The sequence below is a fragment of the Ovis canadensis genome, chromosome 12 (assembly GCF_042477335.2).
Source record: "Ovis canadensis isolate MfBH-ARS-UI-01 breed Bighorn chromosome 12, ARS-UI_OviCan_v2, whole genome shotgun sequence".
NCBI classification, from domain to species: domain Eukaryota; kingdom Metazoa; phylum Chordata; class Mammalia; order Artiodactyla; family Bovidae; genus Ovis; species Ovis canadensis.
Window position 1 is genome coordinate 76,531,830 of NC_091256.1, and position 22,106 is coordinate 76,553,935.

At 48.4% G+C, this 22,106-nt stretch overlaps 1 pseudogene; it reads right to left on the reverse strand.

Moving 5' to 3' along the window:
* Positions 1–16,715: 16,715 nt before the first annotated feature.
* Positions 16,716–18,650, reverse strand: LOC138415853 (serine/threonine-protein kinase PLK1 pseudogene; annotated as a pseudogene).
* Positions 18,651–22,106: the final 3,456 nt, after the last annotated feature.

Sequence of the window (22,106 nt, forward strand, 5' to 3'; positions counted from 1 at the left end):
CTCAAAGACAGAAGTAATATTTTTAACATATGTTGTCACAAGTAAATAGCAATCAAAAGGAGAAAATAACTTTTGTATTTTTTTAACACATCCAACAGCTTTGACGAGAGTTCTCTTTGTTACTTTTGGGGGAGGGCACCCTGTTCAATGCCACGCCAGCAGTCCAGGATTGGATTTGTTGCACACACACACAAATAAAACACAGGAAAAGCACTGTATGTTTCTCTTTGTGGGGTTATGAACACAAAAGGCCTCACTATCAGCCACTCTACTGCCCTCCGAAGGTGGGTAGTTAATACATTCTGGGTGGTCAAGAGGTTACCTGCCACCGAATAGACTAGGAAGCTTAGTGTAGTCTTGCTGCGAAGACGAGCCTTGACTTGAAAATCCATCCATATAGCTGATGGCACCACTAATGTGTCCGGGGAGAAATTCCTTCTCTCCTTTTGGACCCAGCAGCACACCCCAAACATGAGGGGAAGGAAACTCAGTCAGGCACTAGAGAAAACGGACTCAAACGTTAGCAACAAAAGCCCTTCCTTCTTTCAGCCGGCAGCGGCAGCTATTTTGGGGAGCAGCTGTGGTTGTTACATAAACAGAGACGCAGCCAAAATTTCATGCTCTTTATCCTGCTTCAAGCAGAAAAAAATGCAGGGAGAGTTCAAGTCGCCTAGGGTTTTACATCCCCTCCCTTTGTATGGTTTTTTTGGCCAAGTGACTAAAATAGTTTTCCTCAACTGTAAACGGACTGCTGAGCCCCACCTCAGACTTGTGCCCCACCTCAGACTTGTTCACTGTTCCAAGAATGACCTTTTCCCGAGATCCCTTGCTCTTATCAAGCAAGAATGAAGCAGACACTGAACACCTTCCATGTGGTGTCTCAGATAGCGTCTTCCCAGAAAGACGCTTCACCTTCAACCGAGATAAAACATGCTCACGTCGTTTTTCTTACGGTCATGTTTAACATTTTGACATGATACACATACACAGAACCACGTGTCCCTTGGAATCTGATTTTTGAGGGTTTCAAGTGTCATTTCTGTGAACCAGTGGCTTTTCACCTGGGTTCTGTCCTCTGGGTTTAACACTGGCTACCTCGCTGATGTGCAAAAGTCATTTCACCTGCAGACACGCGTGGTACACTTAGATCTGAGAAACGGGGTGGCCGAGCCGGTTGGCACGAAATGCTTGATTATGTTAGCAACACTCAAAACTGTCTGTTTTCCATTTGTCGGTTTTAATCATAAAATTGTCAAGTGATTTGTGTTTGTATTTGATTTTTTTATGCCTTCTGAAAAGGTCTAACGCAAAAACCTGTTGCCTTTCTCCCCCCCCTGCCCCGAGTATGTGAACTTTAAGCACACTGTCTCAGATACAATGAAAAAATAATCTGGAAGCTGGTGCTTCTGCTGGCTGTTATCTCTGAAGCTTCAGGGAGATGGAAGGAGGGAGGGAGGGAAAGGGCGTGGCGGAGGGAGGTAAAAAAAAGGATGAGAGATGGACCCAGGAGCATTTAGGACAGAGCAGGTCGAGGGAATGGCCGTGGGCCGGGTGAGATGCAGGATCCAGCTGTTTAGCGGCCAGCGGGCAGGGCGGACTGTCGGCAAGATTTACTGCGCGATTACTCACGCCTTGTGCGCTCTGAGTTGTCGAATTGTAAAAGTTCAGCAGTCTGTGCGTAGCTTTCTTTTGGTTGGCGGAGATTCGGGATCACGGAGTACTGCTGTCATAATTGAATGCGTGTTTGTTACTGGCTGAGAAGCTTAAAAAGAGGCTTTTTAACCTCAGTGATGCCTCCAAGCCCCGGGCTGGAGCGCAGGGCGGTGTTATGGTCTATTTAGGGACAAAGAAGGTACAAAGTCTGGGGACAGAAAACTAGGTCAGCCCTCAGACACAGCAGCGGCCGCCCCCTGGCCTGCTGGGAGACAGGTCTCTCTCTCGGCGTCTGCAGCGCCCAGGGTCTGAGGTCGGGCTCTGATGCCCAGACTGAGGAGGAACCTCGGGTTCTTCAGTCCTCTGTGCGCTGCCAGCCTCCTCCACCTCGGTGTCGGAGGCTCCCCCAGGCTCCAGGGCTGCGACAGGAGCAGGCCCAGGGATGATGGCGCCCCCTTTCGGTAACAGTTTGTTATAACTTTGTCCTCCCAATTTCACTGAGACTCGCCTCTTAGGGCCAGCCTCTCCCCTAAGCCTGCTAAGAGCAGAAATTATACCTCTTATGCAGTTTACATCAGTAGCCTATGAGGCCCCTTGGCATATTGATGGCAAGCCCTGCTTAGACATCGGCAAGAATTTAAAAGAGCATTTCCACGTCTACTGGCTTTAGAAAAGAAACTCAGTTAAGTATGTCAGTTTGATGGGAAGAAAAATTATCAAATTCCTAATCTAGGAAAATACTGACTCTAAATCTTGGACTCTGGGACTCATAAATTTTTTATGAAAGGCAAAACAATTGGCTCTCTCCTTCCTCCTCCCAACTCCATCATAAAAAAAAATATCAGATTACAATGTATAATTTTACATAAAATCTGCTTTCCCCTGGAAGCTGTGCTCAGAGCTTTCTTTCTTTGTACCTCTCAGAAATTAAACTTTTGGCTAAGTTGCTTAAAATCCTAGTGGAAGAATAAGGCCTGGTCATGGAGAGGGGAGATATATTTAAAGGCATAATGAAAAGGTGGCTCAAAGCTGGAAGGTGGCTTCTCAGTGGCACAGGTGGATGACTGAACACGCCTCCCTGCCCTGCTCTCTACCCCAGGTGCTTGTGTGAAGCCAGGTGAGGCAGTCAGCTTCCACACAGCTCAAGTCCCTGCCATCAACCTTTGGAATCTCATGGATGAGGTGTACGAATTGCCTTTGACAATGAATGGACATGTTTTTCCAAGGGGGGAAAATGCCCTTGACTTCAGTCACTTTTTTGTATGTCTCTGGAAGAGAGTCAAGTGCCATGGAAGAATATGAGGTTTGTGGGTAAATAGATTTACTTTTGTGAGAGACCTTAGGATGGGCTCACTAGTTATGCCGTGCTTTTCAGGAGACTCTTGTACCTTACCTGGGATCTAATCTAATCTTAGGGAAAGACGAAAAGGAACTAACTTTTATTATTTAAGCTCACTCTGTGCCAGATATTATGCTAGGCATTTTTATAACTGTCTTGTCACAATAATCCTGGGAAGTCAATCAGTTAGCCCCATGTTCTGAGTAGTGCATCTTAAGTGTAGAATGCATCTATCCAACATAAATACCCATATTGAAAGAAGGAAAGATGTCATTCAAGTGCTTTTCAAAAATTATTATTATTATTATTATGCCCTTTGCAACATAACACTGTGAAAACAACCCTTTGGGGGCATCTCCCTCTTCCAGAGTCTCCTGGGCTCATCACCAGCATCGTTTCCCCGTGGGGAGTGTTTTCTTGGCCTTCCCATATCTGATGAGCGACGCACAAACCAGGAGAGGCTAGCAGGGTGTTAGTGCTTGGAAGGAAAAGGCTTTGGGGTTTTAGACACATCTCTCTCTCCTTGGAATACTTTCAGCATCTGGAAAAGAAGGCTGCCGTCTGCAGTTAGGCATCCAACATGGCCAGAATGGGCTTTTGAGTGCTCTGATTTCTTTCCTAGGTCCCAAGTCTTGTTTCATCCCAGAATGCATCCTTTGAGGAAAGTGAAAAGCCTTAACCTTATGAGAAGTTTAAGAGAACCTGATCTCCAAAGGTGGAGGAAGGGCAATGCCTAGACCATTAACTTGAAATTCTTTCTTGTGGGCTAGGGTTTGGCGTCTCTATTTGATCTTTGGACTGGGGGCTCTGTGTTTCCCAGGCTAATGTAAGCATTGAAACTAGATGCAAATCTCTTTCAAGACCTTAAATGTTTTAGATGGTCATGTAGTAGGCATTTAAATAATTTGTTCGAAGGTCAAAAGAGTCTGAGAATTCCCCAGAGTTCCTCTCCTTGCTTCTAAGGCACAACAACCTCTGAAGATGATTCATGTCTCCATAGCAACTGTTAAAGGTGCTGCCTAGAGGGGACCTGCCTCCACCCTCACTTTCTTAGCTTGAAAGAATCAAAAGAGTTTCCTTGTGTCAAGGGGGTGCTATGTCCAGTTTTCTCATGAAAACTGTCCCCAAGATCCCTGCTTCTTTCTAACATGGTAGCTGTCAAAATCCTTTAAGATGGTGTTGGAACTGACTCGAATCTCTTGGAAGCCAGAGAAAAATTGCTTTAATTTAGCAAGATTCACCTCTAAACCAAGGCCCCATTCTAATACTGTCTTCCCTCTCTTCTCTGAATGCTCCCTTCTTTGCTTTCCAGGGGTTATTTTTAGCCCAAGCCTTTGCATCTGATTGAGTAAGACTTAGAGGCAGTAAAAATGAACGCCACAAACTTGAACTTGGCCAAAACTGCCTTAGGGTCCCTCAGGTTAGAAAATAGCTCTAGAATATTGGAGACTGCTGGGCTTGGACCCAAAAGTGATTGAACAGCCCCTGGTTTCTGCCTTTTCAGTCCAGATCTTCAGAGACCCTTCTCCCTTGACAGTGAAATGAGCAAGGGAAGTTTTGAGGTAGATTGCAAGCCAGCTTTTCCATTCAGAGAAAGATGCAAATTCATTTTTGAATTTTTGTATCGATTTTCCTGGAGCATAACCAGGCAGCTGCTTTATTAGGACTCTAAATTTGGATCAATTTCCTAACACACTCATATACACACCACAGAAAGATACATGGAGAAAAAAAATACTTTATCATTTAAGTACTTCAAGAAGAGCTGCATTTTGCTTTGTATAATCTTTAAGACAACGTCTAAGAAATCATGAGTGTAATTATAATAATACCAAACTAGGAAAAGCTAGTGATCGCGTTCTCCAAAGTCTGAGTGAGACCCAAATAGGAGGATGGAAATCTGCTGGTCGTCTGGCCTCGCACCCGCTCTGTGCCCAGATGCCTGCCATTAGCATCTTTCACTCACCTGGGCTCCCCCACCTGGACTCTGTGGTTAGCAGTCTTTCCAACTTTGGGCAATATAGGACACGAGCCAGGTCCAGGCGTACCTCCCAGCGCATCTCACACTCTCCCACTCAGCCAGTGTGGTCCCAATTGCAGCATTTCACCAGCTCTACTGGGACACAACAGCCCTAGGGAGTGGGGTTGGGCCCCTTCATCCAGGTTGGCCCAGATGTAGCATTTTTAGCATTGCCTTCCCTGATGGGCTTCCCTGGTGGCTTAGCTGGTAAAGAATCCTCCTGCAGTGGGGGAGACCTGGGTTCGATCCTTGGGTTGAGAAGATCCCCTGGAGAAGGGAAAGGCTACCCACTCCAGTATTCCGGCCTAGAGAATTCCATGGACTGTATAGTCCGGGGGGTCTCAAAAAGTCAGACACGACTGAGCGACTTTCACTCACTCACTCCCTAGTGTCTAGGACCCAGTTATTTAACAGGTCATTTGGAGCATCTTGTTATTAGCTCCAGGCACTGAGCTAACGGCCAGCAGTACACAGATGACCCAAACCTAGCTCCCGCCCGCGAGGAGCCCACTGTTAGCGGGGAAGACAATGTGGGAAGCGGTGCTGCAGGAAATTCCTTCGGGGTGCCGAGGGAGAATCTCAGGGGGGCAGCCGCCCAGCTTTGTAAACCGGGGGCTTCCCAAAAGAGGGGACTTCAAAGCCCGAGTGTGTCAGAGGCCTGAGGGAAAGCAACGCAGAGGGCCTTCAGGCTGAGGGGACAGCATGGGACACAGGTGAAAGGGCCAGCATGGGTGGCCGGGCCGCAGGCACAGAAGCGGCTGGAGTGGGAGCTGAGGGAGAAGAGATGCAGGCAAGGCAGCCAGGGACCCGCCCCGGCGCATAAGGGGGCTGTGGGTGCTCGGCTCTCTGAAGCCCACTTCTGAGGCCTCCAGAGAGGTAAGTGTGGTCCCCGTCGGGACCAGGAGTCCCGTCCTCACCATGGAAGGGCACAGATGCTTCCTGAGACGGTTTGTTCCTGTGTATCCTCCACCCGTGCCCCAGCTCCTGGTCCTCTCCCCCAGAGCTGTTTGCTCTCAAGGGCTTTACCCCAGGCTGGATTTAGAGACATACAGGGGACAGCTCTGGGTCACCCTGACCTGTCTGTAGAGCCACCCAGACTAAAAATACCTCCTGGGAACTGGCTGGCCTAGAGCTCGGGATGAGGGTACACCCAAAGATAAATACGTGGGAAGCCGCCAAGGATTTCCCCACCCAGGGTATGAGGCCTTCATTCATTCTACCCACAGGCAGCCTCCCTTGGACAGCCTTTCCCTGGGTTGGGTCCCACCTGGTGGCCGAGCCTCCGCTCTGTCTGTGGTGTGCACCTGTGTCCTGCCAAAGAAAGGGAAATTCAAACAAAATACAAAAGCGCAGATGGACTGTATGCACGTGGAAAACACCTGCCAGCCTGGACAGCGGCTGAGCCTCGTGGGGACAGGGAGGCCCCCCGGGGGCTCGGAGACAGCAGGATCTCTCTGTGCAGACAACTCCAGGTGCCTTTTAGGCTTTCCAAAAACTTCTTCGGAGCTCAGAGCATTGGGTTTCTCTTCCCCTTGCCCCCCCAGATAAATTGTTAGAAGGAGAAGAAAAAGAATTAGATGCATCCAAACACTAGCTGTGAGAGTGCATGGTTTCTAGAAACTCAAGAAAAGGTCACAGCAGGTAGCATCATTTCCTTGAGAAGCTGAAGGCTTTGGGGGCTGAAAGCAGTTTTCCCAGCTGAGTGGCTCAGGTCTTCTGCCCCGGGGATCCCCAAGAGCCCCGAGGGCTGCTTAGGACTCACCTTCTTCACACAAACTCCACAGCTGCCATCCTGGCTGCAGGCTGGCATGTTCACCAGCCTTCTGGACTCAGAAAGACTGTAGCTCACACACCTACTCTTTTTCCCAGATATTCCTCTGGCTCCTTGCAGAGGAATTTTCTAATTCTGTGTCTTGTGGTTCCCACGCGAATTTCACAGCCGCCTAGGCTTTTTGATGAGAATTCAGCCTGTGGTCATCACGACGCTGGAAACTGACAGAGCATGTGGCCTCAAATACACCTGCTTTAAAGTGAAGGCCTAGAAGGTCACCAAGCAGGGGTGTGGTCATGGAATCTGGCCAGGACTGCCTTCGGGCAGCATCTCCCCATTGTCTGCCCTGGTCCAGCTCCCTCTCCATCACCGGTAAGAGATCAAAAGGCTTCCTTGTCAGGGTCAAAGGCTGTGTCTGTGCTCTTCCCAGGGGCATGTGTGTTTTCTTGAGGATAAGGCCTTAACATTTAAGGGAAATCGAGCAGCGGGACCAGGAGGCCTCAGCTCTTATTCAGGTCTGGGAGGTAATCTTGAGGCTTTGCTTTTCTGAGCACCTGCAAAAGCTTCTCAGAGGGGCTTGAGCGCCCAGCAGGGCAGCCTCCCCAGGGCTTCACGTGCACACGGATTCTGTGCAGCAGTGGGTGCCCATCTCTTTGGGCCACACATGCCTATCAGCAAAAAACCTTGCAAGATGTACCCCTCCATAGGTTTATCAATTTATTTAAAGTATATATTCATATACTCCTCTACTATTAGGCACATTTTTTTGAAAGTACACAGCATAGAAATTTTTAAAGAATAAGATGAAAAATACTATAGACAAGAGGTTCTAGTACTTTCTCTCTGAACCCCTGAGGGTTTGGGTGCCCCCTCGTAGGTGCACAGCCACTTTCGACACCACTATTTTAAGAGCAAATCAGCACACCTTGATGGCTTGCTTTCCCAAACCCTGTGCTGGTACTCGGCCTGCAGAATAGGAAGGTCTTGAAGCAACCTCCCCCACCCCCACCCAGGAGCTTCTAGTCTGGGAGATAGGGCAAGCAAGCTCTCAAACCACAGAAGCTTCGAGAGTTCAAAACCCGATCCAATAGGAAAGCTGTTCCTAGATAGTAGTGGCTGTAGGTGCTAAAAGAGGATCAGATACACTGTACAGAGCAGTGGGGTTGCTCATCTTCCCTCTCTGGGTCTCCAGAAAAGGACATTTGGCAACATCCCCAACTCGCTCATGACTGACATTCTTTGACCCCTCCAAGTGCTTCAGCAGTACTATTATTCCCCACAGCGCCAGTGGGTCCACGTCGCTTGAATATTATTTTTGATTTGACCACACAGATGTGATGATGATTCTGTTTCATTTGAAAAGGGTCTGAGAAAGTGTACAGGTCTAATTATATATACATATTTATACATGTGTATTTTTGTTTATTGTTACATTTTGACATTGGACTTTCTATTAAATAATTTTTAACAGTTGACCTGACTCGGTTCTTTTCCGCGCCTTTCTGTTTTCCTGGATCTCAGGGACAAGGCTGTGGTCTGCAAAAGAGCTCGGGGTCCTGTCCCTCCACTCTTCTGTCTTCTTCTCTATTGTATGCACAGAAGTTCAGGTGCTTGTTTTACAGGGAACGTGCCACGCCAGGCACCCACTTGGAAAGCCCCCAACCTTGTTTCCATCACTTTCAGCTTTCAGGGACAGTCAGCTTCTGCAGATTCAGAGCCTCACTGTCCCCTCAGCTTCTGCAAATTCAGAATGTCATAGATTTGATGAAGCTGTGAAAATGAACAAGGATAAAAAATGATGCCGTGAGCCTTTCAAATCTCTTGTGCATCACTCCCCCTCCACCACACACACACTCCTAGATGTGAGACCTTGGACAAGTTACTTAACCTTCCTGAACATGCTTACCTTACAGTTTTCTCATAGGTTTGATCTGAGATCGCATAGTAAATGCTTAGTAAACAACCATTCACTTTCTGAAGGCACTCATTCAGCTGATATCTGCCATTTACATTATGTATGCCAGGCTCTGGGGTCACCCAAGAAGAGAACAGAGATGGGAAGATGTAAGGAACAGTATGAAAATGAGGTATGTACCTCATGAGGTGTGAGTCTCTCTCGTGGCCCACTCTCAAACTCCATGGCTATCTAGCACATTCTGGAGGCTGAAAACAATTGATTCTCCCATACGCTCACCTTCCAGGATCTACCAGAGAGAAATGTACATGTACACACAGTCTCAAAGTGTGAAGCCTGTGGCATCAGCCTGTTCACCCCTGACAAGCACTGATCGGGTCAGCCAGCCCTGCCAGCCTCTCTCCACGCTTCTCCCTGGCTCTAGAGAACAGATTTTCTCCAGGATTTCCTGATGGTTTGGTGGTGAGAATAAGGGTGGGAATGGTGAAGGGAGAGGGAGTGGGGGTCTGCCAGCCAAGGGGTAGGAGTTAATAACCATACCAGACCTTCTCCTGACAGCAAGTGGGGCTGGGAGCTCAGATTCACTGCTGAGTTTTACGGGCTGTCAAACACCACAAAAGCCCAAGCTTCTGCCCAGAGTAAACCTGGGACCCAAGCTTGTTCTTTGAAAAACAATCAGCCTGTCTCTCCCATCTCAACCGTCTGATCCTCTGTCACCCCCCTTCTCCTCCTGCCCTCAGTCTTTCCCAGCATCAAGGTCTTTTCCAAGCTTGAGGGGCTTCCTAACCTCATCCCCATCCCCACTGCACCCCACACACATATACCTGCTGGTTCCCGGTACCCTTGATGGGGAACTTTGGGAGCTTCCAATAAGCTCAAGCCACAGAGGCATCAAGCTGCAGAGAAGACACTGGACCTCCCCTCGCATCTGTTCCCCCAAGCTCTTGTAGGTGGTGTCAGGGTCTAGCCCGCCGGTCACAGCTGGACTGAAGCCTGTGCGTAGTTTGCCTGGAGTTCGCCTGCTTGGAAGCAGGAAAGGCGGGACGTGCCACGTGAGTGATGGAGGGGAGAGGAAGACTAATTTGATAGTGCCTCAGCGCTCAGCAATTTGGAGGGAAATGAGACCACGAGTCCCAGCTGCGAGCGCTGCGTACACTCAAGCCTGGCCCGGGGATGGCCCTAGGGGATAACGTTTCTCCTCATGACATGGTCTCCCAGCCACAATCACCTGTCACTGCCCACTCACCCTTCCCATCCCAAAAGCTCAAAGTCATCTGGTAGGGAGCACGAAGCTTTAACTTTCTAGATTCACGTCATGTTACCCACTCTCTGACAGAACCCAGCTTCCATCAGCCACTGCTCTTAGCCCAGTCCTCATGCTATACGTCCCAGGTGGTGCTAACAGTAAAGAACCTGCCTGCCAGCACAGGAGACATAAGAGATGCAGGTTCAATCCCTGGGTCAGGAAGATCCCCTGAAGAGGGCACAACAACCCACTGCAGTATTCTTGCCTGGAGAATGCCATGGACAGAGGAGCCTGGAGGGCTGCCGTCCACGGGGTCGCAGAGTCGGACGGGACTGAAGGGACTGAGCGTGAGCGTGCACACCTGCAGTGCTCTGCTGTGTTTATTTTCCTACTCCGGCTCCTGACTGCCCTCAGGAAACGCTCCCTTTTCTTATTACAGAAATTTGCACTTCTTTTGAGGTCCAGTTAAAGCTGACCACGTGTATGAGATCTCATCTTAGGACCCAAGATATGCCAAGCTTTCCTGCCAAAGAACGTCCCTTTCAGCAGGGGCCAGGTGGGGGTGGGGGGCAAAAGCCCTGAGAGGCTTGAGGCACAGAGAGTTCCAGTGTCAGACTAGGTCTCCAAAGTGCAAGCTGGAGCCCAGAAACCAGGTCAAGTTCAGAGTCTCACTAAGGGCCAAGTTGCCAGTACTAAAGAAGGTTGAGCCCATGGCAGAGCCCTGTGCAGGCTGCTCGCAGGTCTGGAAGCTGTGATGGTCATAGAGGCAGCATTTAAGGAGAGAGCGAAGCATCTGTGTGCAAGGAGAGGCGTGAAATAAATAAGCAACAAGAAGACAGTGTGCAGCATGGGGAATTATGCCCATTATCCTGTGATAACCTACAACGGAGCGTAATCTGTAAAACTACTGAATCACTATGCTGTACACCTGGAACTAATATAATATTGTGAATGAACTGTACTTCAAAAGGAAGAGAAGGAAGGCAGGGAAGAAGGAAAAGAAACGGATATGTGTGCCAAAATACACATTACAAACAAGGTTGTAGCATTATTTCTAACCGGGAAAAATGGAATGCACTCTTAAAGCCCATCAGAAAGAGAATGGATGAATAAATGGTAGTTTCATTAATCCTGGGTGAGCATGGATAAACCTCAAAAGCAGGGAAGTGAACGAACATCATGCAGAGGGTGCAGTGTGACACCATTTATATAAAGTTTGAAAGCTGGTAACACCGTATCATGTACTGTGGGTGGACGCCCATGTGTATAGTAATATGCATAGGGAAACATACTTGGGAAAGACAAATACCAATTTCAAGAAAGGAGGGAGGGGGACATCCCTGGTGGTCCAGTGGCTGAGACTCTGCATTCCCAACGCAGGGCACCCCAGGTTCAGTTTTGGTCAAGGCACTAGATTCCACCTGCTGTAACTAAGAATTTGCATGCCGCAACTAAGACCCCACACAGCCAAATAAATAAAACTAAATATTAAAAATGAATTTTAAAAAATGATTAGGCATACATAAGATGTAAATTATAGAAGCTCATTCTTAAAAAAAAAAAAAAGGAGGGGGGAAGGGGAAATGGCACAGGGGTGAGTTAACAACGTTTCAGTGTTTTAAAAAATTAACTTGATCAAGGACATCCCTGGCAGTCCAGTGGTTAAGACTCAAACTTTCAATGCAGGGGGATGTGGCTCAATCCTTGGTCAGGGAACTAAGATCCCACGTTGCCTCTGCAGAGCAACTAAGCCTGCACCCCACAACTAGAGAGCCTGCATGCTGCAACCAAGATCTGACACACAGTAAAAAAAAAATTTTTTAAGTAACTGGAGCAAATATGGGAAATACAGTACCTGTGAATTTGCAATATATTCCCTGTGCTCTTTTCGTATGTTCAAAAAGAGACCTCGTCCCAGGGACCAGCTGCCGCTGATTTAGGCTCAGGGGCTGTTGTCAGCCACAGCTGAGACACCAAAGCTCTGACAGGGAATGGACATCACCCCTTTTGGACCTCTGGGAGCTTTGGAAATCTGTGCTTCAGCTCATATTTTGAGGTCCTCTTCTCTCGTTTTCCCACACAGAGGGCAGGCACCCTGAAGTCCCACAGCACCTAGCAGTGAGCTGCACACAGAACTGGACTCAGCAAACTCTTTTTTTAATTTAGTGAAGGTTGTGCTAATATCTGCTGTTACAGTAAAATGATTCAGTTATATGTATATGCATTCTTTTTCATATTCTTTTCCATCAGGGTTTATCACTATTGAATTTAGTTCCCTGTTATACACAGTAGGACTTTATTGTTTATCCATCCTGTATTTAATAGTTTGCATCTGCTAATCCCAAATGCCCAATCCTTCCCTCCCCCACTCCCCACTGACAAACACAAGTCTGTTCTCTGAGTCTGTGAGTCTGATTATCTTGCATAGATAGGTTCATTTGTGTGGTGGTTTAGATGCCACATGTAAGCAATATCATATGGTATTTCAGCAAATGTTTTGTGATCTGACTCTCTCATTTTTGCTGTGAATGAAACTCAATCACCTCATGTGTGTTCCCATTTGGCATAACACACCCTGTCCACATGCATCTCCCTGCAGGCTGCTCAAGCCACCTGGGGGCTCACACGTGGCCCCTCAGACCTGCCCACGACTACTTTCCACACGGCTCAGAAACATGGTCTCCCATCGAGGAAACGTTAAGGAAGAGGCTTGGCAGATGTGGAGTGATGCTGGAGAATGAGAGAGAATTCCACTTGCTAGAGAAGGAACTTCCTAAGACTTAGTGAGCTGTTCAATGCTGTTTTATTTTTTTTTTTCTTTTTTATTTTATTTTTTTTTTTTTTAATTTTAAAATCTTTAATTCTTACATGCATTCCCAAACATGAACCCCCCTCCCACCGCCCTCCCCATAACATCTTTCTGGGTCATCCCCATGCACCAGCCCCAAGCATGCTGCATCCTGCGTCAGACATAGACTGGCGATTCAATTCACATGATAGTATACATGTTAGAATGTCATTCTCCCAAATCATCCCACCCTCTCCCTCTCCCTCTGAGTCCAAAAGTCCGTTATACACATCTGTGTCTCTTTCCCTGTCTTGCATACAGGGTCGTCATTGCCATCTTCCTAAATTCCATATATATGTGTTAGTATACTGTATTGGTGTTTGTCTTTCTGGCTTACTTCAATGCTGTTTTAAACATCAGAGTTGAAATGCCTGCCAGTAGCTCTCCTTCCAGAACTTTTTTTTTTAAATTGGAGCACAACTGCTTCACAATGTTGTGTTAGTTGCTGCTACACAGTGAAGTGAATCAGCTTATGTAGAAACATATCCCCTCCCTCTTGAGCTTCCCTCCCACCACCTCTAGGTCATCAAGGAGCCCTGAGCTGAGCTTCCTCTGCTGTATAGCAGCTTCCCACTAGCCATCCATTCTACACACGAGAGTGTATAAACGCCAATCCCAAGAGTTGTATGGCTCAAACTAATGGTGTTAAGAGTGAATAAATGCTAGGGGTGAGTAGGGCTTGAGAATCACACACATACACACACACAATAAAAGAGAAGGTGTCACTTAGACAAAGCTCATTGGTTCATCCTAAGACAAGCTTTCATTAACGGTCTACTCTGGGGGAATGGTTCTCAACCATGGCTGCAGGTTAGGTCACATGGGGAGGTTTTCAGACCACAACCAACGTCCAGACCTCAGGTCACTCAAGTCAGGATCTCCAGGAGCAGGGCTGGGTATTTTTAGGTATCTCCCCAGGCCACTGGTGAGGCACAGGGAGGGTCCCCAGGCCACTTGTGCACCCAGTATGCCACTGAGATGGTCACCAGCAAACGAAGATGGACAGAATGAACCCTGCCCCCAGGGAGCTATGGAATAGTAGTGCATGCTGGACCGTCCACACACTCCAAGGGGCTGTAAGAGCCTGGAAAAGGAAACACCCAACTCTGCTACCAATCGTGATGATAAGAATGAACTGGGAAAGGTGAGGAATGAGGAGGACTCCGGGTGACGCATGAAGGTGAGTCCCTCTTGGTGGTGGACAAGAGAACGAATCAACCCCCAGAAGATGAAGAGCTCAGGCTAGCGAAAGGCCTCAGGGTTCATCGGGTGTCCAGGCAGGATTTTGCTTAAGCCATTCTGAAGGAAGAGAATTTCGTGGACTCCCCCATCCTGAACGGGAGACTTACCCCTCATATCTGACCCCAGGTTATCGCTGACCTCAAGCCGCAGCCTAAGTCTACTCCTGCTAGCAGAGTTCCTCACCCCACTGCTCGTCAGCTCTCAGGGTGCCCCTGGCCCTGGGAGATACGTTCAGGCGAACACACAGCATCTTGGGAAGGAGCCTCTTCCCATCAAATTGACAAACCTCAGGGAAGGCAGCTCCCATCCCCAAGAGAGCTGGGTCCCCTTGGCAAGGGGGCTGGGAGCAGTGGCTGCTCATCTTCCTGTAGCATCTCTCAACTGAACACACAGAACAGGACCTTGTCTGGGGCAGAGCCAAAGTGTGGGGTGGGGGTTATGGTGGTTATAACTGGGGCTGCCGTGGTTGAACTCCTGGTGAGTTCGGGAATTGCCAGCTGGGATGTTACCCGAGACATAAGCATCCCCTCACGTGGGGCAGCCAGGCTCGCGGCTGGAATTTCAAGCACTTGCTCCAATTGTTCCCAGAGCTGTGGTCATTGGTATGCTCGGCACTCGGTCATTGACCTGACACTGGGTTCTCATGGTTTGCTCTCCTATCTGGGACTGAGAGCCCTGAATATAACCAAGACAGACAGTATCCTATAAAAAGCAGTTGTAAAGACTGGTCTGCCTCCTCCCTGCTTCCCAGGGCCCCAGCTGTGGGGTGAGCCTGGGGCTGGCTAGTTTCCCCACAGTCCTTTTGTGTTGGCTGAAGCCTCCCCTGAACACTTCTCATCAGCTACAAACCAAGGCTGGGGCCCACAGGGATATGAGTCTCCCATGGTCAGACTGGAATACAAATGGAGTTGCCGATTTAAAGATCAGGTTAGATGGCGTGGGATGGGCGGGCCACGCAGAGCAGAAACTCCCTTCCGAAGCTCCATCATTCTACATGTGAAAATTCAAGTCACTAACAAGGCTCTGTCTGTTTTCAGCTCCCACCCCCCTCTTCCCAGGCCCTTGGCCGAAAAAGGAGAAAGGAAGCTTTAAATCGTCACCCTAAATCCTCTTTTATCCTTGACATAATCTTCAAGCATTAAAGCATAATCTTCAATCTGCCGAGCATACCTAGGATTTGTGCTCCTAGGGACTCTGGAATTCTGGTGCCCCGGGGTCCCCTCTGACTCCTGCCAGGGGCCACAAACATCTCCTCATTCCCACCCCTCCTCCCCCACACAAAATTGGAAGGAAAAAGCTTGAAGATTTTCCAAACTAAAAGTAAACAGGGTCATTGGTATTAAGTAGGAAGACCCAGGTAAACTGAAGTCTCTTGGTCACGATCAGAGCTGATTTGCATCCTCAGGTCCCAGGTGAAATGGACTTCTTAGCAGAAGCCGAGTCTACCAAACACTGACAGTCACTGGGGGACAGTGTGACATCAAGGCCATCAACTGGTCCCCAACTGGTCCACCCTCATAACAGTCACTGCCACATACCAAACAGAGACGAAATGTTCTCTCACATAATCCTTCAGATAACCCCTATGAAGCTTTATAGTTGGGGAGACTGAGCCACAGAGAGATTGAGTGACTTGCCCAAGGTCACACTGCATGCATGCAGACCCAGGATTAGGTCATCTGACTCAGAGGCCTAGCTTGTAACCACTCAGCCTTAGGGCCACTCACATGTGTGCCTTGGGTCAGCACGCCATGTCCTCTCTGCTTGATCACATTCTTTGCCTGGGCCACCTCTGAGCCACCTTCTCCAGCTTCCCTCCAGTATTCTCATCCTTCCTTCCGTCTCATCTTCCCTTCCTCCAGTTGAAACAGCTCCTCTAAATGTGTCCCTCCTCAACCAAACCCACCATGTACTCCTCATACACATAGGCCGCTGTGAGACGTGGAAGGGACCCCAGACAGCCCTTCCTGCACAGCACCTACCCCTGGGGGTTCCTTACTTTTCTTTTCTCCTTCCTCCTTTCTTCTCTCCCCCTCCCTCTCTCGCCCTGTTTCCCTCTCCCCTTCTCTGCCTTCCCAAGCTTTCCACTTACCTTCCCAGCTTTTCTGCATGCTGGGATAGATAATCTGGAGTCAGCAGCTCATTCAAAGGAGTTCGTACGAGTTCCATAATCTTCCAAGACCAGTCCTGAGAGACCTGTCCTCGTGACAGGGTCAGCCCAGCATTCTCAGGCCCTACCAGCAGAGGGGGCCCTGCTGCTCTCAGCAGGAGGCACTTTAAGAACTTATTCATAATGTGTTGTCCCTGAATTTGTTTACCATTGTTACTTGACATACTGGGCTAAGACCCAGTGAAGACGGACCTCCCATCTACCCACACAGCCACCTCCACGGGTCACCTCAGAAGTAATCAATCCTTGCTGCCAACTGGCTGATCCAGGCAGCCGCTGAGTGCACGTGAACACTAATAGCCAATCAGCACTCCCCATAGCTTTTTTGAAAGATTCACACGTGTTTAACATGTATAAAGCCAAAGAAAAACAGTCCTGAATTCTATAGCAGTATTCCATACAATTCATATGGCCATAGAACCTACAACTCAGCATGTACAAAAATAATGCATATAGCAAACCCCGCTTGTAAGCACGACATACTCTCTTTTTAGCTGCCAGGTTTGGGGATTGGGGGACTATCACACACACACACAGAACCAGCACAATGGAGCTAACCCATAGGGGCCCAAGGTGCAGGTGATGGCGAGGAGGGGCACAAGTCCCAGGGGAGGAGCTGTGAGGAGGTCCTGAGGCGGTTAGAGGCCAAGCCAGAGCTCAGTAGCTTGTCTACCATGGAAGGACATGGTGGAGCTGACCGGTCAGACCCTTGGAGCAGCTGCGCTACTCCAGGAGGTTCAAGCAGTTCTTGGGAAACCCAGCTTCTAGTTGCTGTAGTGACAGCTGCCACGCTGGACACAGGATGAGTTTGCTATGGTCCTGGGAGATGCCAATTTGCACCCAGCCATTACTGAGTGCAGGATGATGGTGCTGTGTGCACAAAATCAGGTACACTGGTAGCTGGACTAGTCCAACACCTTCCCAACGGTGCCCACCTTCAGCAAGTGTCCACTCATGGAGTTCTGGAAATATGTGGAGCATGGTCTTCATGGGGGAGTTGGGATGGGAACTCAACGGTGTGGTGGAGCACTGCACCATCACACTCTGTTTACTGCAGACAGATACCAACAGGCTGGAGATGAGTCCTGTCATTGGAGAACACCCCCACACTTGGCCACACAGCTGACTCCCAAGGCTGCACTTGTCCAAGTAGTCCCCCCACTTTGCTGACTCAGAAGATGGTGATGCTGGCAGAATCCTCAGCCTCCTCCTGCCTGACCTCTCAGAGGGCTTGGAGGCGTTCACATTACACGGCCAATACAACATGTCACCAAGGTGGCACTTGACTGCTTCTCTGATCTCCTGGACCACTGGTTCCTCTTTTTCCCAGAGAGTCTTAGGCATAGGGTTCTCCAGGCCTTTATTGAGGACTCTTGAGAGGCTTCCTGTTCCCAGGATCCAGTCTGCTGGAAGTGATTGAAAATCTTCATGGAATAGTGGGGCAGGTAATGGGGGATGGGCTGGGATGTAGCCAGAAACACTGATGTTGAGCTGCTCATGAACCATCAGGTGAGCAGTGGGGTCTGTCTACAGCATCTTCTGGAAGAGGCAGTTACACGCTTGGGAATATTGCATTCATTCTTCTTGATCCAGAAGTCAGTAAATTTTAGGCAAGAGATCTCAAAGGTGAGCTGCACCCATGATGCACCCAGTGGAGGCCACGACCATCTGGAAACGCTGCCTTTTGTTGCTTAACACCTCAGAGATCGCTTGTTGTCATTTAGTCGCTAAGCAGCATCCTACTCTTTGGCTCCTCTGTCCATGGGATTTCCCAGGGAAGAATACTGGAGTAGATTGCCATTTCCTTCTCTAGGGGATCTGCCCAACCCAGGGATCAAACTCAGGTCTCCTGCACTGAGAGGCAAATTCTTTACCATGGAGCTGCTAGGGAAGCACTAGGTATTTAGATAGGCTCTTCTGCTCCCCAACATATTCCCCTTTGGTCCAAATCTCCTATTTTCACCTCCAGATCCTCATTCAGGAAGACTTTGCCCAGCTTGAGATCCTGGTGAACAACCCAGTTTGGGTGCAGTCAGGGACTATCTGTTGCAGGTAGCAGCGGGTCTTGTCCTGGCTCGTGGATTTCCTCCACTGTTGTGGATCCAAGAGAGATCTCCAGCAGCAGAGCCCCAACACGACCAACATGAAGTTCACATCCTCAAAAAAGCTGTGGAAGCCTCAGACTACATGCTGGCAGGCAAGGGGCAGTGAATAGACCTCTCCCAGGTCATCGTCACCCTCTGGTGCGGCCTGAGCTGCAGCGACTTGGGTAGATCTTGCTTGCAAATGCTTCCTTGGGGTCTTCATCAAGACAGAGATGCCAAAGCACTTGGCGAAGCTGCTCTTCCCCTAGAAAGCAGCCTGGGAGAATGTGTGGCCCACTGAATGGGTCCACTAGGCCTTCTGGGATCTGTTTTGCCCACTGGATGTCTGTAAGGGCCTTGGGAGCCTCAACTCCAAGGATCCAGTCTTTCCCGGGTGGGCTGGTGCCCCAGCCAGCCTCTCTGCAGCGCCACCTCTCTTGTGTTCCTGGGAGCTGTTCCTCCGACTACACAGGGTCTGAGCAGCAGTTTGGTGCTATTAGCCTTCTCTCTGAATCAAATGCTGCTGTGAGAATGTTACAAAAGCTCTTCTCACTCTTTCTCTCTCTCCTTTTTTTTTTTTTTCCCCCTCCCACAATTGGGGAGGAAGACACCAGGAAGCAGTGGCTTGGGTTCTCCAGGTACCCTGGGCAGCCTGGTCCCATGCCCCACACCCCATGCCCCACACACAGCATCCAGCCCAGCCCCCAGATGGGTTTGTTTCCTCCCACAGAGGGGAAGTCAAGGGAAGGTGGCTTTATCAGATTAACTCCGACTGGTAAAAACGCTGTCTCCCAGCCTCTGGGAGCAAGCCGACCCAGCTGCCTGTGTACCCAGTGGTTTCCAGGCTGGTGGGCGGTTGTTTTTCCTCCAAAGCCTTGGCTAGCTCTGCGTCTCACCCAAGGTCTGCGGTTTGGGGAATGTTTTGAGTTGAAACATTCAGGCCCCTCGTGGTATTTGGAGTTCTGAGACCCTTCTGTGCTAAAAGGAAAAATGAATGGTCTATTTAGAAACTGCTAACAATTCACAGTGTAAAGAGAAGGCCACAAAGCGGCAGCTGACGGGCTGGTGTTCTAAGGGTGGTCCCAGGGAAGCTGGCTGCATGGCAGTCGTGGCCCCCACTCTGGATATTCCATCTAGAAGACCCCCTACTAGTGGGGGCAGTGCTTCCAGAAAGCCTCTCCCTGGCTTTTTCTGGGCCCTTCCCCGAACATGCTCCTCCTGGGGCCTGTGGTATGCTTGGGCCATGAATGAGACCACTTTTCCTAAATCAGATGAGCTTTGCTCTTGACAAAGGAAGGAAAGGTGACTATCTATACCTGAAACAGCTTCTCTTGGGTTTGAGTTGTGAGGTTTTCAGCTATCACAGACATAGACACAGTTCTCCTGAAGGAGGAAACGGCCTTTCCTCTAAAGGACAAAATACACCCTGGGTGTTTTTTTGCCACCAGAGGTGCCCACTTCAGCACAGTAGTGCACCGCTGCCCAGCAGAGCCACGAAGCGAAGGACACAGCCTCTCTCCTCACATTCCTCAGTCTAGTCGGAAACACAGGTAAGAATGAGCTATTGAGACGGATGGAAATAAATGACTGGAGAACACTTCCCACTCCTTAATGAATTCTGCCTTTTATCTCCCAGTATAATCTAAGCTCCGCAAGGGCAGGGACTTCATCTTACTCACCACTGGATTTCCTGCACCTAACACTGCGACTGGCACATCGTAGACCTTCAAGAAATACCTGCTGGGTGAATGAATGAATGAAAGTCACGTTCCTTGTCATAGCCCCAGCTCCCAGCATAGCATTTGGTTCAGTAAATTCTTGATAAAAGAACAAATGAACAAGAGAGTGTCAGAGCAGGGCTTTAAAGTATAAGCGAGTTAACCAAAAAAGGACTGAAAAGGAAAGGGGCAGGAGATTCCAGGGGCAGAAAGGATGGCATTGACAAAGGCAAGCACAGATGTGCAGTTTTTGGGGAACTTGTTGGAAGTAGCCCAACATTTTACCTGAAAATAAATTTAAACAAAAGTTTGCAGAAAAGCAGCAGAAGACGGTTTCCCTTGTGGCTCAGTGGTAAAGAATCCATCTACCAGTGGAGGAGATACAGCTTTGATCCTGGAGAGGGAAATGGCAACCTACTGCAATATACTTGCCATGGAGAATCCCATGGACAGAGGAGCCTGGCAGGCTAGTGTCCACGATGTCTCAAAGAGGCAACACGACTTAGCAACTAAACAACAAAAAAGCAGAAGACCACCTAGGTGTTCTTTTTTAAAAATATTGAACATTTAATAAACTGCCATATAACATGGACGAGTGTTGTACAGCCGTTACCACAATGAAGATGGCCATTTTTTGTGTTTCTAAATAATGCGTAAAGTGAGCAGCAGAACGCAATAAAGGCTATGCATCATCACTGTCTTGTGGCCAAATCAACAGTTGCATTTGGCTGCTGGATTCTGTAACTTTTCAAAATGTTTCTACATTTTTAATAGATTGTCTTGTCAATGTTTTTAAATAGACAAAAGAAGGATGTGGTCAACAGTAAAGGCCCCTAGTCTTCTCCTAGAGCCAAGTCCCAGGGAAGACATTCTAGGTGAGGAAAGGGATTCTATTTACATTTCTTTATTTTCTTGGGCTCCAAAATCACTGTGGATGGTGACTGCAGCCATGAAGTTAAAAGACACTTGCTCCTTGGAAGAAAAGCTATGAAAAACCTGGACAGCATGTTAAAAAGCAGAGACATTACTTTGCCAACAAAGGTCCATCTAGTCAAAGTCACGTATGAATGTGAGAGTTGGACAAAGAAGGCTGAGAACTGATGCTTTCGAACTGTGGTGTTGGAGAAGACTCTTTAGAGTCCCTTAATCCACAAGGAGATCAAAACAGTCAATCCTAAATGAAATTAGCCCTGAATATTCATTGGAAGGACTGATACTGAAATTGAAGCTCCAATATTTTAGCCACCTGATGTGAAGAGCCAATTCATTCGAAAAGACCCTGATACTGGGAAAGATTGAAGGTAGGAAGAGAAGGGGATGACAAAGGATGAGATGAAGTCACAGGGCCAGCTGATTCATGCTGATGTTTGACAGAAAACAACAAAATTCTGTAAAGCAAATTATCCTTCAATTAAAAAATAAATAATTTTTTTCAAAAAGTCACAGGGCTGTGTGTTTCTACTGTATTGATTACAAGATTTTTGTTTGCATGTGACAGAAGCTTAATGTAAACGAGCTCAAGTAGGGAATTCCCCTGTGGTCCAGTGGTTGGGACTCTGTGCTTTCACTACAGGGGGTACAGGTTCTATCCCTGGTCTGGGAACTAAGGTCCTGCAAACCAGGTAGCACGGCCAAAATAAATAATAACAATAATAACAAACTAGCTCAAGCAAAAGAACTATCAAGGGCAGGAGCTGGTTCTTTCTAGGCTTCTGTGTGTGTGTGTGTGTGTGTGTGTGTGTGTGTGTGTGTGTATACACTTAGGTATGTATCTATCATCTATCAACCATCTGTCTATCTAATTTTAGGTTTTCTTCCTCCCAGAGTAACCTTATTCTCTCCTACTTCATATACTTCCTCTTTGCAGTCAGGGAAGCTTGCTTACATGGCCTCTGCAGCTTTGGGTCAATCCATATAAAAATCCCAAGAAAAGACTTTCGTGAGTTCTGCTTTGGATCACATGCCCACTCCAGAACAATCTCTGTCACTGTTGACCAGCCCGAATCAAAGGCCTTCCCATGATGAACAGCACCTTGACTGCCAGATCCAGAAGAAGAGGAGTGTCCTCCCAAAGGAAGAGATGCAGAGGAAAATCAAACC